The sequence below is a fragment of the Tympanuchus pallidicinctus genome, unplaced genomic scaffold (assembly GCF_026119805.1).
Source record: "Tympanuchus pallidicinctus isolate F22 unplaced genomic scaffold, pur_lepc_1.0 scaffold8, whole genome shotgun sequence".
Taxonomy (NCBI): Eukaryota; Metazoa; Chordata; class Aves; order Galliformes; family Phasianidae; genus Tympanuchus; species Tympanuchus pallidicinctus.
In genome coordinates, this window is record NW_026294802.1 from 38,809,160 (window position 1) to 38,823,488 (window position 14,329).

The window sequence follows — 14,329 nt, forward strand, 5'->3', positions numbered from 1 at the left end:
TGTAAGCTTAGACTAAAAGTGTCAGTGGGCACTATGCTGATATAGAGGTATGCCATCAAGACATTCCCCTGACCTTCAAATATTACATTCATTTTATCTGCATTTCATGTATTACTGTAAGCCATCTGTTTTTATTCTCTCCTGGTTCCATAAAATCATATATTATGTTGCCATGATGAATTCACCAGTATTAACGACTGCACATTACTTTAAATCAAGAGAAGGAAAAAAAAAAAAGAAAAAAAACACCAAGTCTAACATCTGCTCATTAAATGAATATGATATCTCATGTGAGCTAAACTTGTCTGAAAATTGAGCTGTTTTAGTCGAGAAGATTTATCAGCAGAGCTTTCACTTGGAAGAACTGTGACCTTTAGTTTGCAGTGTACTTTCTTTTTTGGACTTAATTCAAGAGCTAAACTAACTCTACCTCTTGGGGCAAAGCAAAATGAGTAGTAAAATGTCTTCTCTGTGTAACAAAGAGTCATTCTTCAGGCAGTTGGAATACATGCCTGCTCTAACACAAGCATATTTTCGGAATGTTTAATGAAACCATAAATAATACAGTGGTCTAATTCTGAAATGTTTTATATATCCAGTACATAATATTTATGCACTGAATAAAATCTAGGCATGGGAAGACATCTTCATTCAGTATTTACTTAAGATATCTGAATCAATGGCAGAAATAAATTGTCTGATGTCATGCAATTACTAGGATAAACAGGCCTTGAAGGAAGCCAAATGAGCCCACTGGGGTTCTGTGGGCTTAGGCCTGAAGGTACATGGCGCCAACTCTTGAGGTCAGTGCCACAGAGGACAGATCGTGTCCAGAGTCATGGTAATTCCATCTGGTTCATAGCCTTGTGTGCGCGTACCTTTATGAGAGGCCAAGCATCCAGTACCCTACAAGCTTGGCACAACCCTGAAGATTGCCATCTTGGGCAATGGAAAACACAGGCCATTCATATTGCTATTTCTTACAGCAGCAATTTCCTCATACCTCTCTCTTTTCTCCCTCTGAGTTGTAATCATTTCAAGTTTGTTAACACAAGCTAAGCCCCTAGGAAAATCAAGCTTCTTGGGGATTTTGTTACTACATGATTTTAACTGAAATGGTTGGTGTCCTTTTACAGCAGAGGTGGCAAAAAGCTGCAAGTGGGAGTAGGTGTGGGGTTAGGTGCAAACACCAAGCTCAAACTGAAGAGGGAGGGGAAGCTCAAAGTGGCAGTGCTTGACTGAAAATGAGTCTGTGGCTTTCAAAAGGAAGGAAAAGTGAGAGATGAGGGAAGCTGAAAATTGCTTAAATTGAGAAGCTGGGAAGAGTTGGAGACCAAGGACCTCCAAATGTCTAACTGATGCTCATTTTTTTTATTTGGTTCTCTGCTTCAAATGATAGTAATAAAACTTTGTAAAAGTCAAATGCTAGTTCAATCCCTTACTACTATAAAACATGGCAAGGGGAAGGGTTAAGCAGGACAAAGTAGAGAAAGAGGCAAAGAAGCCAAAATCATCAGTGTGACATGGAACCTCCTCCGCGTTATGCCCACATCTAAAAAAAGGATACTACTGAGCTGGTACTCAGAATGTTTTTGGATCCTATGAGCAATGTGGTTGAACTATTTGGTTGGATTTCTATTTTCAAACAAGCTTTTAATGTTCCTTTCTTCTGAGTTTCTGCAAATAATTTTGCATTTCATGAAAAGTTATTAAGATAAAGTTGAATGCCTAAAAATATCTGACACTAAACTAAGCAGCATTTCTTGGAACATGATTTCATGCTTACTCCCAGTTAAAATGTTCATCTATGCAGTTCTCCTGCCACCATTGTTTGGCTCTCATGTATGATCAGAAGTTCTTCCATGGTCAGCTATTCTGTGATTCTATGAAAAAGAGCTGAACTAAACTGGCCTCAAGGATGCAAACGCTCACCAGAGCTAGAAGTGATTGCCAAGGGTGTGATTAACTAGATATGAAAGATAAAAGAAAATCCAAAGAACGTCTCCAAAGGATGAATCATGTCATCCCAAGACTGACATCTAAGTAAGCCAAATGAATCACCCACTAGTACTACCCATTTCTTTCCATAGACTATAAAGTGAGCATAGAGTGATTAGCTCTGACTCATGCATTTAACTCCTACATATCTAAATATCAATGAAGAAAAGCTATTCCTTGATAGTGAGGGACAACAGTATCTGTCTTCAGAGGGAGTACAAGAAGTTGTAAGCTCCCCTACCATCTGCTTTTATACTTTTGTGATAATTATGATTGCACAGATCACTGGAGGGTGAAATGTGCATTTGCACCAAGAGAAAATGGTGGATGGTAATGGTCGCAGATGCCCATGGAGTTGCTGTCATGACAGTTTTGCATCATACTGTGGACCTGATCCAGCACCTTTTGGAGAGTCTGATGGGGAGCGTGATGCCCTCAGACTATTATTTCTCAGCAACCATCCATTCAAATCCCAAGGGAGATGTGGAGCAAAGAAAAAGCGATTGCAGATGTCAAGAGACAAAGGTGAAGGACAAGGGAACACAGGGGGCATTTTCCTCAGTCCTACAGGTCAATAGGAAAGGGTTGGTAGGAGTGAACATCCTCCAAGTTACCAGCTGGCTGTGGGGCTGGTGTCACAAATAGTACTTTTATTTTAATGACCATGTTGTAAATTCCCTTTTGCCTGGTAGGGGATCTAGTCAACGGAAGAAACAGGTCACAGCCAAAATTTATTAGAGTGCCTTTCATTAATTAAACTGTTTGGTGATTATTCATACAGTGCATTTCCCTCACACAGTTCACTCAGATACTCCTACACAATTACCATTTAGAGTAACAGTAAAAGGCCGACCTCAGCTGCTTACTCAGAAGCAGAGGATTAATGCATCAGTGGTTTCTGTGTGGGTGTTGAGAATAGTCTCTCCAACAGTCTTTTGTTTCATCAACTCTAAACGTAATCCTGCAGTATTTATCTGTCTGGAGCTGCCACCACTTCTTGGGTGTGGTCTGAGTTACATGATCCACTGATACGTATATATCCTGATAAGTATAGGTTCAGGAAACTGTAAATGCTCAGAGTTTGTAAGTTTTTGTGAATTCAAAAAGATCAACGGTCTGTGGAGTTCTTAGAAGACCTTCACACACTACTTCTCAGCATCCACTTCTTGTCTCTTCAGACTATTGTCTTCTGGTTATTTCCAAAGATGTCTATAGAGCTCATCTTTACAATCTGCGTCTCTGTCTTAGGAATAAGGATTGCTAACAAGAGTTGGAATCCATTTGGAAAAGGTGGCCAGTTTGGCAGTGCACCTCAGAAAGGTGATGATAAGAGCGTGCAGTTAAGTGAGGAAACAGAAGTTAGTGGTTTTTAATACATGGGACAGGGTACTAGGAACAAGAAAGCCCACAGGAAGTATCAGAGACATCAAAAGAATTCCCACTTGTACACAGTGTCACAGAGCTTGGAAGCTGTTACAATGATGTTTGATTCTGTGTCTCCACATGCAGATGCAGAACTCAACACCACTGGAACAATTGATAAATGGGGGATAACTTGAAAGGTGGGACCACACTGACATATGGATACACGCTCTGACAAAAGACTGTCAGAGGAGAAGGAGATGAGAAAACGAGGGGTGAGTTGCTCTTTACATGAAGGAACAGTTTGAATGTGTGGAGTTTCTCTATGGAACAAGAGGCAGACTGTGTGAAGGCTCATGGGTCAGGGTCTGAAGGCAGACCATGGAGCAGGGCACTATAGTGAGAGTTTGTTACATATCATCTAACTGAAGTGAGAAGCAAATGACTTTATAAGCAACTTGAGGAAGTCTCTAGATCACAAAATCTGCCTCTTAATGAGGAAATTTTATTCCCTGACATTCACTGAAGGAGCAAAACTTAAAGAGATATCTGGAGGATGTCAGGAACAACCTCTTACTATAACAATACTCAAGGACAAGCCTCCGAGAGCAGGAAAAGTCTATTGTGATACTCAGAAAAATGAGAAGATGTATCAAGAGATCAGTTTGACTAAACAGATACACAACTAAGCTTGTCTTCTTTGCCTCAGTCTTCACCACAACGTCTCTCCAGTCTTTCTGCTCAGAGACAGAAAAGAATTATCAGCAGAGAAGGTAACTGAGACAAAAAATATTGAACCATACAAATTTGTGAGATGACATGGTATGCACTTGATTGCTTGCCAAAGCTCTGTGAGGTTTCTCCACACCGTATCTGAAAGGCTATAGAAATCAGAGGAGGTTTTGATGAGTAGATTAAGATAAATGTTACATTCCTTATAAAACCTTGTTGATCTGCAGAACAACAATCTGGTCAGCCACAATTAACTCCCTGGGAAAATAATGGAACATATCTTTTTAGAAGCAATTTCTGGGCAAAGGAAGGCAAAGAATGCCATTGGGATAGCCAACAGGGTTATACCAAAAGTACACAGTGGTAAACAAATCCAGTGCCAAATGCCTTCTGTGATGAAATTATTACATCTGTGGATGTGTTGGGGACAGTGGATTACTTTTCATCTTTAGCTACATATTAATTTCAAAGTAGAATGTAGATTCATGCTATACTATACTATACTAAAACAGGCTTTACAGTTTAAATCATAATTACACCTGAAGGCAAAATCAAAATCACTGGCATTTTATAGTGATAAACCAAATATATAAAAATCTATAAAGCAAGTACAGTGGACTTCACAATAAGAATACTTTTAGCATAATTATAGTAATTAAGGCCCTGCTATTAATAACTTACATTTCAGATTAACAAGCTACTTATGTAGTACAATATAAAAAGGCTTCTAATTACAGTGACAACACTGTGATTTTTTAGAACTGCTAAATAATGCGTGATAAGTGACTGCCAACTTGCATTAAGATGTTTTAGTTATCCCGCTTAAACTTGATGTTTGATAATCCTGTTTTGAAGACAGGATTTGAATTGCAAATTGAATTCAAAGGCAAATGCAGCAATCTTCTGCCAGGAAGAGCAGAATTTTTATTTGTAGGGCTGAGCAAACCTTTAAAAGCACAGCAGTACTTGTCAAACGAAGTCTGCAATTTGTCATTTGATGTAGCTGGCCACATGATTCAAAGAATGCTGGCAACAATAATACTTGCTAATAATCCTGGAGGATCAAAATCTCAAGTGCTAGGCACCCACTCAACAGGAAAGATAAACCAGTTCAGAAGAAATAAACAGATATTTGTTATTTGATTTACCTAACACAATGAACTTGTGAAATACTGGAACTGAGTTTCTATTAGAACCATGCATGGGTACTCACAAAGTTACCACTTTATTAGATATAAAGATCGTGTATTCTTGAATGATTTTTTTTCAAATGTTTTGTGGGCTTAAGTAAGAGTCATTTTGCTCATTTTACACGAGTGGTGAAATAAAGAAACAGCAGACTTTTGAAAAGGAAATCTGGTAAGATTTAAGGAACAATAGCTGAAGGTTTTACTGAAAATTTTATCTCCAATATATTGTTTGGAGTCGTACAACCACTTTAATTTCTTTAATCCAAGATGAGTGATTGCTGAGGTACGTGGTATTGACAAGATTCAAACTGAGCTACCAAATTGTGACAAAATATTTCAAAATATGTCCAAATTCATCTTTACTAAGCACAAAAAAGACAATTCAGACTTATCTTCTGCAAAAAAAATATATATATATTCATTGAAAACATTAGAAACATCAACCTTACAGTCCGATGCACTGCAAAAATGTAATTTTACTTCAACTGATTACAATAGTGAAGTTGGGCTGAACTTGAAAAACAGGTTTAGTTAAGTAAAAAAAAAAAAAATCTACTAAAAAGAAAAAGGGAGGGGGACAGATAAAGCAACTATTTTAGAGGGGACAGTCACAAAACCAGTGAAGAAGGGTATACATTCTTCCAAAAAGATTACAATTTGTGCATAATAAAAATGCCAAAAATTACAAAATTTTTTGGGCCTAGTTTGTATGTTCTGAACGTGGCCACACAAGCATCTATCCTACGCTGACTAGAATGAATAATCATCCAGAAGCACAGGTTGGTCCTTTACAGAATGGATTTTGCACAAAAAAGGAGGTATCTAAAAATAAATAAATTATCAGAGCTGTTCTGCTCAGTACAGAGTATTTTAAGCACATCCTTTGTGAGACAGAATTATTCTTTCTAGGTTAAAGGATTTTTGAGTGAGTCAGTATAAAAAGACAAAATACTTGACAAGCATCTCTCATACTTCTACATTTAAATGTAGTACTCGCCACTACAGTATCCAAGAGATCACTTTATCCATTTTACTTGCTTGCTCCTTATAGCCATTAACTTCTATACAAAATGCCTCTAAAGTGAGTCTCTACCTACTGATAAAATTCCCAGTTAAACAGGGAGAATTTTTTAATGCTAACAAATGATGGCAAAATATTCTCCACAACTCATGTTTTAGGAAATTATCTGGTATTTACAATAAAACAACTTTTCATCCCCTATTGTTCCACCTTCACAAGACAATCAAACAAAAAAGAAACAATAAACAAATAAAAAAAATATAACCTGGGAAGGATGTGGGGAGGGGAACCATGGCAAAGTTAATGTTTGACAAAGTTACAAGAAATTGAAAATAGACTCTGTACCAGGAACTTGGTATTATATTTTGTTGTTGATGGAAAAGTGAGTAAAGAAAGGAAAGAGAAGAAAAAGCATTTAGAAATAGATGTGTGCATGGGCACACTGACTGCTGACTTCTTTCCCTGTGTTACTTTTTGTATATACTCACTTAGTAACAGATAAATACAAGATGATATCAAGTCATATTAAAATACCTTTTTGAGAAAGGAAGGCAAAACACGGAAGGAAAAGGTAAACTAAGACTTCATTCACTCCATATAAGGGAGTGGGAGGAAGATGTAAACCATATAACCGAGCTGCAAGGGGTAAAAGAAAACAGGACAAAAAATGAAAATATATTAGAAGTTCTAATCTGATGTACAATATTGTTTGCACTGTTTCTTTTTAGTAATGTCTTGTGGATCCTTTGTTTTTTTACCAGTAAAGGAATACAGCTGATGCACATGTAAAACAGATGTCAGAAATTCTGCTGCAATTTTTCATTCCTGATGCATACAGAAAAGAAGAAATACAGCATATGGGCAATGAAGAATTGAAAACAGATTTATTTCTTGCTCGATGGTATGTACAACAGCCAGTTCCCCAGTGATACAATATGGCTGAAGCAAATTCTATAGTGTCTCCAGAACAACCACCAGCCACTCATACTTTCATCTGTCTGTCCTATCGTCAGTATTTAAAAGATTTTAAACAGGAGGGGAATCAACTTTTTACTCGAGTAGATAGTGAAAAGACAAGGAGGAATGGTTTTAAGCTCATGGAGGGAAGGTTTAGTGTAGATATTGGGGGAAATTCTTTACAGAGAGAGTGATAGAGGTGTTCAAAACCAGGTTGAATGGGGCCCTGGGCAGCCTGGTCTAGTACCAGATCTGGAGGTTGGTCGTCCTGCCTTTGGCCGGGGGTTGGAGCTTGATGATCCTTGGGGTCCCTTCCAACCTAAGCCATTCCATGATTCTATGCCAAACTCCTCATCTCATTTCGAGCTTTGTTTTATCATAAAGCTGCCTCATGCTGTATTTAAGAGTGCTACCACTTCTGTTTCTGCAATGACTTCTCACTGAGTTACACCATGAGAACTCTGCTCACAGCCACAGCATCCTGCCCCTCTCCTTGCATCCTCCTGGCATTTGATTTTCACACCCAATTCAGCTCACTAAGCTGATGGTAAACTTATTAATCAAAAAGTGAATATATTTTTCCTGCATTACTGAGTTGAAGTGGCTACCTGAGACATCAATGAAGCACCAAGGTCATGAGACTTCACAAAGGGCAATGTGATGGGAAGAGAGAGGAAACCAAACTGCTGCTTTAATGAGAATTGGTTGTCAGATAGGATCATTTCTCCTCTAACTGCTCCTCAGTTACTGAATTATCTTTGTAAGCATAGGAGAAAAAAATTCTCCCCAAAACATTTGTTATTTGTATGTAAACTGATACACCACCTGAATTATCTAAGGCAATAAAGCCAAACACATGGCCAAACTACTTCTAGAACTAGACCTAAGAAGGGCTAGACATAGTAAGTACATTTAAGCAGCAGAAGGTTGTGACTGTACTCATGTCTTTCTACTCTCTGTCTCACAGGAAAACAATCCAAGTCTCCTGTAAACTTTTAAAATTACTTCTCATTTGCTGAAAATGCAGTTTGCTTTGATTCTTGATTTGTTCTTGAGACAAACTTTTTTGAGTACCATTTCTGCAGACCAGATCTCCTCAGTAATGCTTTCCATCTGAGAACTAGAACACTTCTGCACCAAAGTCTTCCAGATCAAACTTCAGAATACAAAGGCCAAGTGAATTGCATGTGATAGACTCCACAGCTGCTGCAGATGAAAATGACGTATTTTCAATTTAAATGAAAGCACAAACATAAGAAAGTGTTCTCTACTGACTAATTACAAATCTTAACTGGCATTCTTATCAACAAGATTACAGCCTAAACTTATACTTAAACAGAGGTAGCAAGTGCTAGACATATAGCAAACATATTATCATACTACAGAAGGATTAGAGTCCTTGAGAGAACATTCTAGGACAGGCAAAAACAGAGAAGCAGAAAGCCAAAGGAGAGAGTTTACTTGCTGTAAGTATAGATCATTGTACTAATTTTTAATTTTCTAACTGTATGATATACATATCATTAGAAGCTATACATATATCTTAGTGAGACAAATTTGTCAACAAGCTGCAAGTTACAGTGTAAGGTCACAAATGGGTAAGATCTCAAACAAGCACCTCTTTTCTTATTCTAAAAGTAGTTTTGATCAGTGACTACAAAAGCAAGAGTATCTGATCTATCAAAGTGACAGCTTGGAGGTATATGACCCTAATGGCTGCCTCTATCCACTTGAGAGAAAAATTTCTGCTGAGACAAGCCTGAAGGTTTTTGTATAGCTATAAAAGGAGTCGGGTGTGCAGGAAAGCTGATGTGCAGCGTCTGCTCTCCAAGACGAGCTTGCTTTTCTGAGATGTGGTTGGCAAGTGTCATAAGCATCTGTAATTATGAACAGATACATAAAGAATTCTATTACCTATTAATGTTCCTTGGCATTTTTAGCCATAAAAGCATGATGTCATATACCATAACTACTTGCTTTCAATAGCATTAGAAATCATCTCTGCAAGCTTATGTTGAAGCTATTAAATATACATTACAGCAAGAGTCGCTATGTTTCTTCTATCCATCTGGTAGTTATGTTATCCCTTTTTAGACATGATATACAATCTTTATGTAAATTATTACTAATGGAAACTCTGAGAACGTGCAGAATGCTTACTGGAGCTCTACAACACGGGAAGGGAGCCAAACAAGTACTCGTAATATCATTTTGTTATTAGAGGAGTGCAGAGAAGCTGTACAGGAAATTATTTCCCCTCTTTTTTTTTTTTCTTTTTTTTCTTTTTTTTTTTTTTCTTTTTTTTTTTTCTTTTTTTTTTTTTTAGAGGGAGAGAGAGAGAAAGAGAGAGAAGGAAAAAAAAGAGAAAGATCAACATTTTTTCTTGCACTGCACTGAAATGAAACTAAGAATGTTCAAAGTGAGAAATGTGACAGAAACATCCTTTGCCCTTTACAGAACTAACTATCCCCGTAGTCAAAGCATTCACCATGGTTACATTCTTTTAGTGTGAGCCAAGAAGATCAGGATCAGATATTGGTCTTCTGTAATTCATTTAAATACCTTACTTGTAAGTAAGATAGAAATCTTTTTCCTGTGTGCTCTAATTGTGATCAGAAATTCCATTCCTGCAGCGAGATTTGATTTCAGATAACTTGCCTTCTCTTGCAGGGAATTTTTTTTTAGCAGAAAATTTCTGCCTAATTCTAATTTCCAAGTTTTTCTGTTGTATATTAAGAGATCTTTGACAATTTTTAACAACTAAAAAGGCTTAATGTAATTGACTTACTTAGAGTCAATGTAACTGTTAGACAAACATCAAAAAATCTAGCTCTCTCTTTAGATGGAAAACACAGGTATCTAGATAGCTGATCTAAATCAAAGTAAAATTCTGAAGATGCTGAACAGGATTAGACTCAGTACTGATCCCTGGGGCACTCTTCTAGTTACTGGTCTCCAAATAAACTTAATTCCTCTTATCCCCACTCTTTGGGCCTATTTTGCAACTGGAGATACTGGTCCATTATGATCTCAGTCAGAAAGGCACTCTGATTTTGTAAAGTATGATTTAAAAATTTGATTTATAAATAATAAAATAATATTTATTATGGCCAACGCTATAAGAGGAGAATAACATAGACAATCTTCCATTCTTTTAGATGCTGTGGGCCCCAAGTAGTGTAGCATTGAAGGCCACACTTCTGTATGTGCAGAACAGCACAGAGTGGATCTGGGCATACTTAGGTTAACTGTTAAGTGGATCACTAACTCCTCCATGTATGATGAAAGATCTGCCAAAGAACATTACAGCGTTCAAAGAGCACTGGAGTGTTCAGCCAGTTTTCAGTGACATTTGGTTTCCTCCAGTTTTCAGGCACCTCTCTCAATTGCCATGACTGATCAAAGATTATCGAGAGCAGCCCTGTAATGACATCTGCCATTTCCCTCAGCGTTTGTGGGTCTCTAAATAAGTGGGCTTATTTATATTCAGTTTCCTTTAGTATTTCTTGAACAGATCCCTGCCACTAATAGTATATCTACTCTGGTTTCCAGGCCCTGGAATTTCCAATTTCCATTTCTCAATAAAGACTGAGGCAAAGGTGAGATCTAGAATCTTAGCCTTTTGCATGTACTGTGTAACCAGGACCCCTGCCCCATTAGTTGTGGGTCCATATTTCCCTAGTCTTCCTTTTGCTACTTTTGTACGAAGTTCTTCTTGTTGCTTTTGACATCTCTTGTCATGTTCAACTCCAGGCAGAATTTAGCTTTTGTAAGTACATCTTTGAATACTTGGAGAGTGTCTCCATATTCCTCCCAAAATATCTGTTTCCAACTTTTGTATACTCCCTTCTAATGTTTGAGTTTTGCCAGTACCTCCTTTTTCCATGAATTAAATATTTATGGAAACTTTATGTACAATAATCTTTTCAAAGAACAAGAAGCATATCTCTGGCCTTACTTAGTATTTTTCTGACACCATATTTGTACTGTATTTGTAATATAATTTGCAATCGATTTTGAGCAAGTTGCTGCGTTTTTTTTGTTTGTTTAAGTCAATTTACTTAGAGATTTATTAATGCAAGTTCTTCAGGTTGGCATGTTTGTAACTACTGATTTTTTGACTAAGATTAAAGAGCAGAAGTAGATTAAAGACCTAGCTCCATTCTCTACTAATTAATTCTAATTTTTATGCAGTAGAGGACTGAGAAGTCTAAAAGGTATGCTCTATAACGCTTAGTTTCCATGCTAGGGTACCTACAATACATAGAATTCATGGAGCCATTCCATAACCTGAAACAGATTCAAAGCCATAAAGCACAATGAGCAAGAAAGGAACCACAGTCAGCAAGTAGCTGCCTATGAACTTACCTGAATTACCCATACCTTCTAGAAAATATCTGCCTGTAGCAAAATAGAGTCTGTAACCTCCTCATTTAAACTCAGTTATTTCAAAGAATAAACTACAGCTTATTCTTTCCTTTTAGAAGTTTTATTTTCCTTTCTCCCTTTCTCTTACTATCTTTAATACCTGTCCACGAGGTGGAAGACGCAGGATCAAATTCCTCTTGTCATTAAAGAAAGCTTTGATTTTTCCAGTAAGTGCCACAATCATGAAGCTATAGCACACTGACAACACTTTGCATTGCCACTGTTTCAAGAATCACAGGGACAGACCGGGAAAACAAGAAAGAGCATGACTGTAGCCTGTCTTGAGGGTTCTGTGGATATTAAGTTCTCCTCTCCTGTAGAACTAGTTCTATAGGTTTTCTCAATGTTTGGTTACCTTAGGTCTTACAACTGCATACCCACTAAGAGAAACACAGTACTTTTCACTAATTCAGTGAATATCTTCTGTGTGATGGAACCACTTCCTCATCTACATCTATGTCACATTTTGCCCAACCATGTAGCCAAAGACTGTGTTAGGCCACAATCCTAACAAATGAAATCTGCAGTTTGAAACAGGTTGAGAAGTTACAACTTTGTGTTACAACTTGAAGACAAGTTGACCATCCGTTAGGGCATTAAAGAGAAAGCAGGACAGAGACTTTCCTTACTATTTTCTTACAAAACAGGAAAATAGCTGTTACTGTATTTTTGAGAGTCTTTCTTTCATGCACTTTCTAAAAGATTAACCCTCTTTAACATGTTAAATATAGCAAACTTTAGTCTCCAGTCCTCAAACAGACTAAGTGTGACAGGTATCAAGTAATACAATCAATATTAATATTCAGAGAATCTCAAATCCAGGTAGGCAGATGTAAAACAATTAACGTGAAATGGAGAACTAAGAATATGCTTAGCTGGGAAGCAGATAGTAGGAGAACAGTAAGAAATGAAATTTTTGACTTTGACCCTTAGACACTTTGACACTTAGACACTTTGACTTAGACAAAAATAGAAGTTCCATTCTATTTTTTTTGTTTGTTTGTTTTCTTTTATTGGACCTACACCAAGACATTCTACATAACAATCCCTTGTTTTGTTCAGATGGATACAAAAAGGCAAATGTTATTCCTTTCTCAAGCTGAAATGTTTTTTGAAAACTAAATTAGTGTATTAAACCAACCTGAAGCAAGACAGACTCCAATATTTATATTACACTTGAGATTATACTTACAAAAAATCTTAAAAATACAGTGTCATTAATAATAAAGCACGACACACTGAGTAAATACTGCAGCCAGAATTTAGCTGGAAGCTACTCTGATATATTTGCTTCATGATTTAAACAAAAGAACTGTTTATTAAATAACAGCTTTCCTAGAAACATGCAGTCAGCATTGCTAAGATTTTATGATATCATTCTTCCTCTCATTCAAAGACAGACTCATACATCATCTATGTAGTTCACGTATCTAATGTTTGGAGATATACAGTTATTCAAAATGCATTCATCCTTATGGTATCTGCAACCAAAATCACAAAACCAGGAAGACAATCATTCAGATTGTCCACTCCTCTTACACTGTGTTCCCCAATGTGGGGGTATGGTAGAATGGTAGAATTATTGTAGATATAATAATGGTAGAATTATGGTATATGGTAGAATTATTATGAACCTTGTCTCACCACAATGCTCTGTGTCCCGCAACCTCAGAATCCTTTGGGGAAAAAAGCCATACAGGATCACGTTCACAGAATAGGAAGTTAGCTCTGCCAGATCAATTAAAGTGGTAGAAAATACAGGAAAGAGTTTGAATGTCATAATGTATTTGTTATTGATCCAGGTCTCAGAGGAAGTGTGTGCCGACTATACTCTGCTGGTCTGCGAAAGAGAAGGCTTACATTACCATCTGCATTTTCCATTACATGTAAGAATTTATAGGCTTCATACATAAATTCTTAGAAAGAAGGGTTGTTGCAAGTTTACTAGATTGTGGCACTAAATCACACAATTGAATTATGCACAAATCTTAACCATGGCAACTGAAAGAAGTTATTATAAACTCCGAGGAGTCATAGCTTAGTAGAAAAAAGAAAATGAAGATGAAAAATGTCATAATTAAGCTTTAATTATGCTATCATTCCCAGGGAGATAAGAATTAAAAAAAATACAATTAAATTATACAAAATTTTATTTTATTTTTTTAGCTTTTCTCAGTGAAAATATGGCTCAACATTTATTCCCTTATGAAAAGTATATAATGAAGACTGTGTGATTTTCATTTGTCTGCTTAGCACAAAGGTCCCGAGACTGTCTTTGTAATTATTGGCATTTTTCACTGTTACATGAGATCATTGGTGACTGCATTCATTGCACAGACATGACCTCCTGTTCAGCCCTTTGATCTTTGTCTGAAGAAGTTGAGTATGGATGCCATTCAAAAAATATTGGTTGCAGGCATCCCAGTATTTCAGGCATTTTAACTTGCTTTTCACCCACCAAAATAGCAGGAAGGAACCATAAATACACACACGCATGCACATACAGCATGAGAGCAAGAAATGAAAAACAAAATTTCAAAGAAAATTTACACAACAGCTCCTTTCCACCTCTTCTGAGCAGAAACACACTGACCACAACAGTATCACCTGATGGTCCTCTATTTTTTTTCAGTGTTACAGC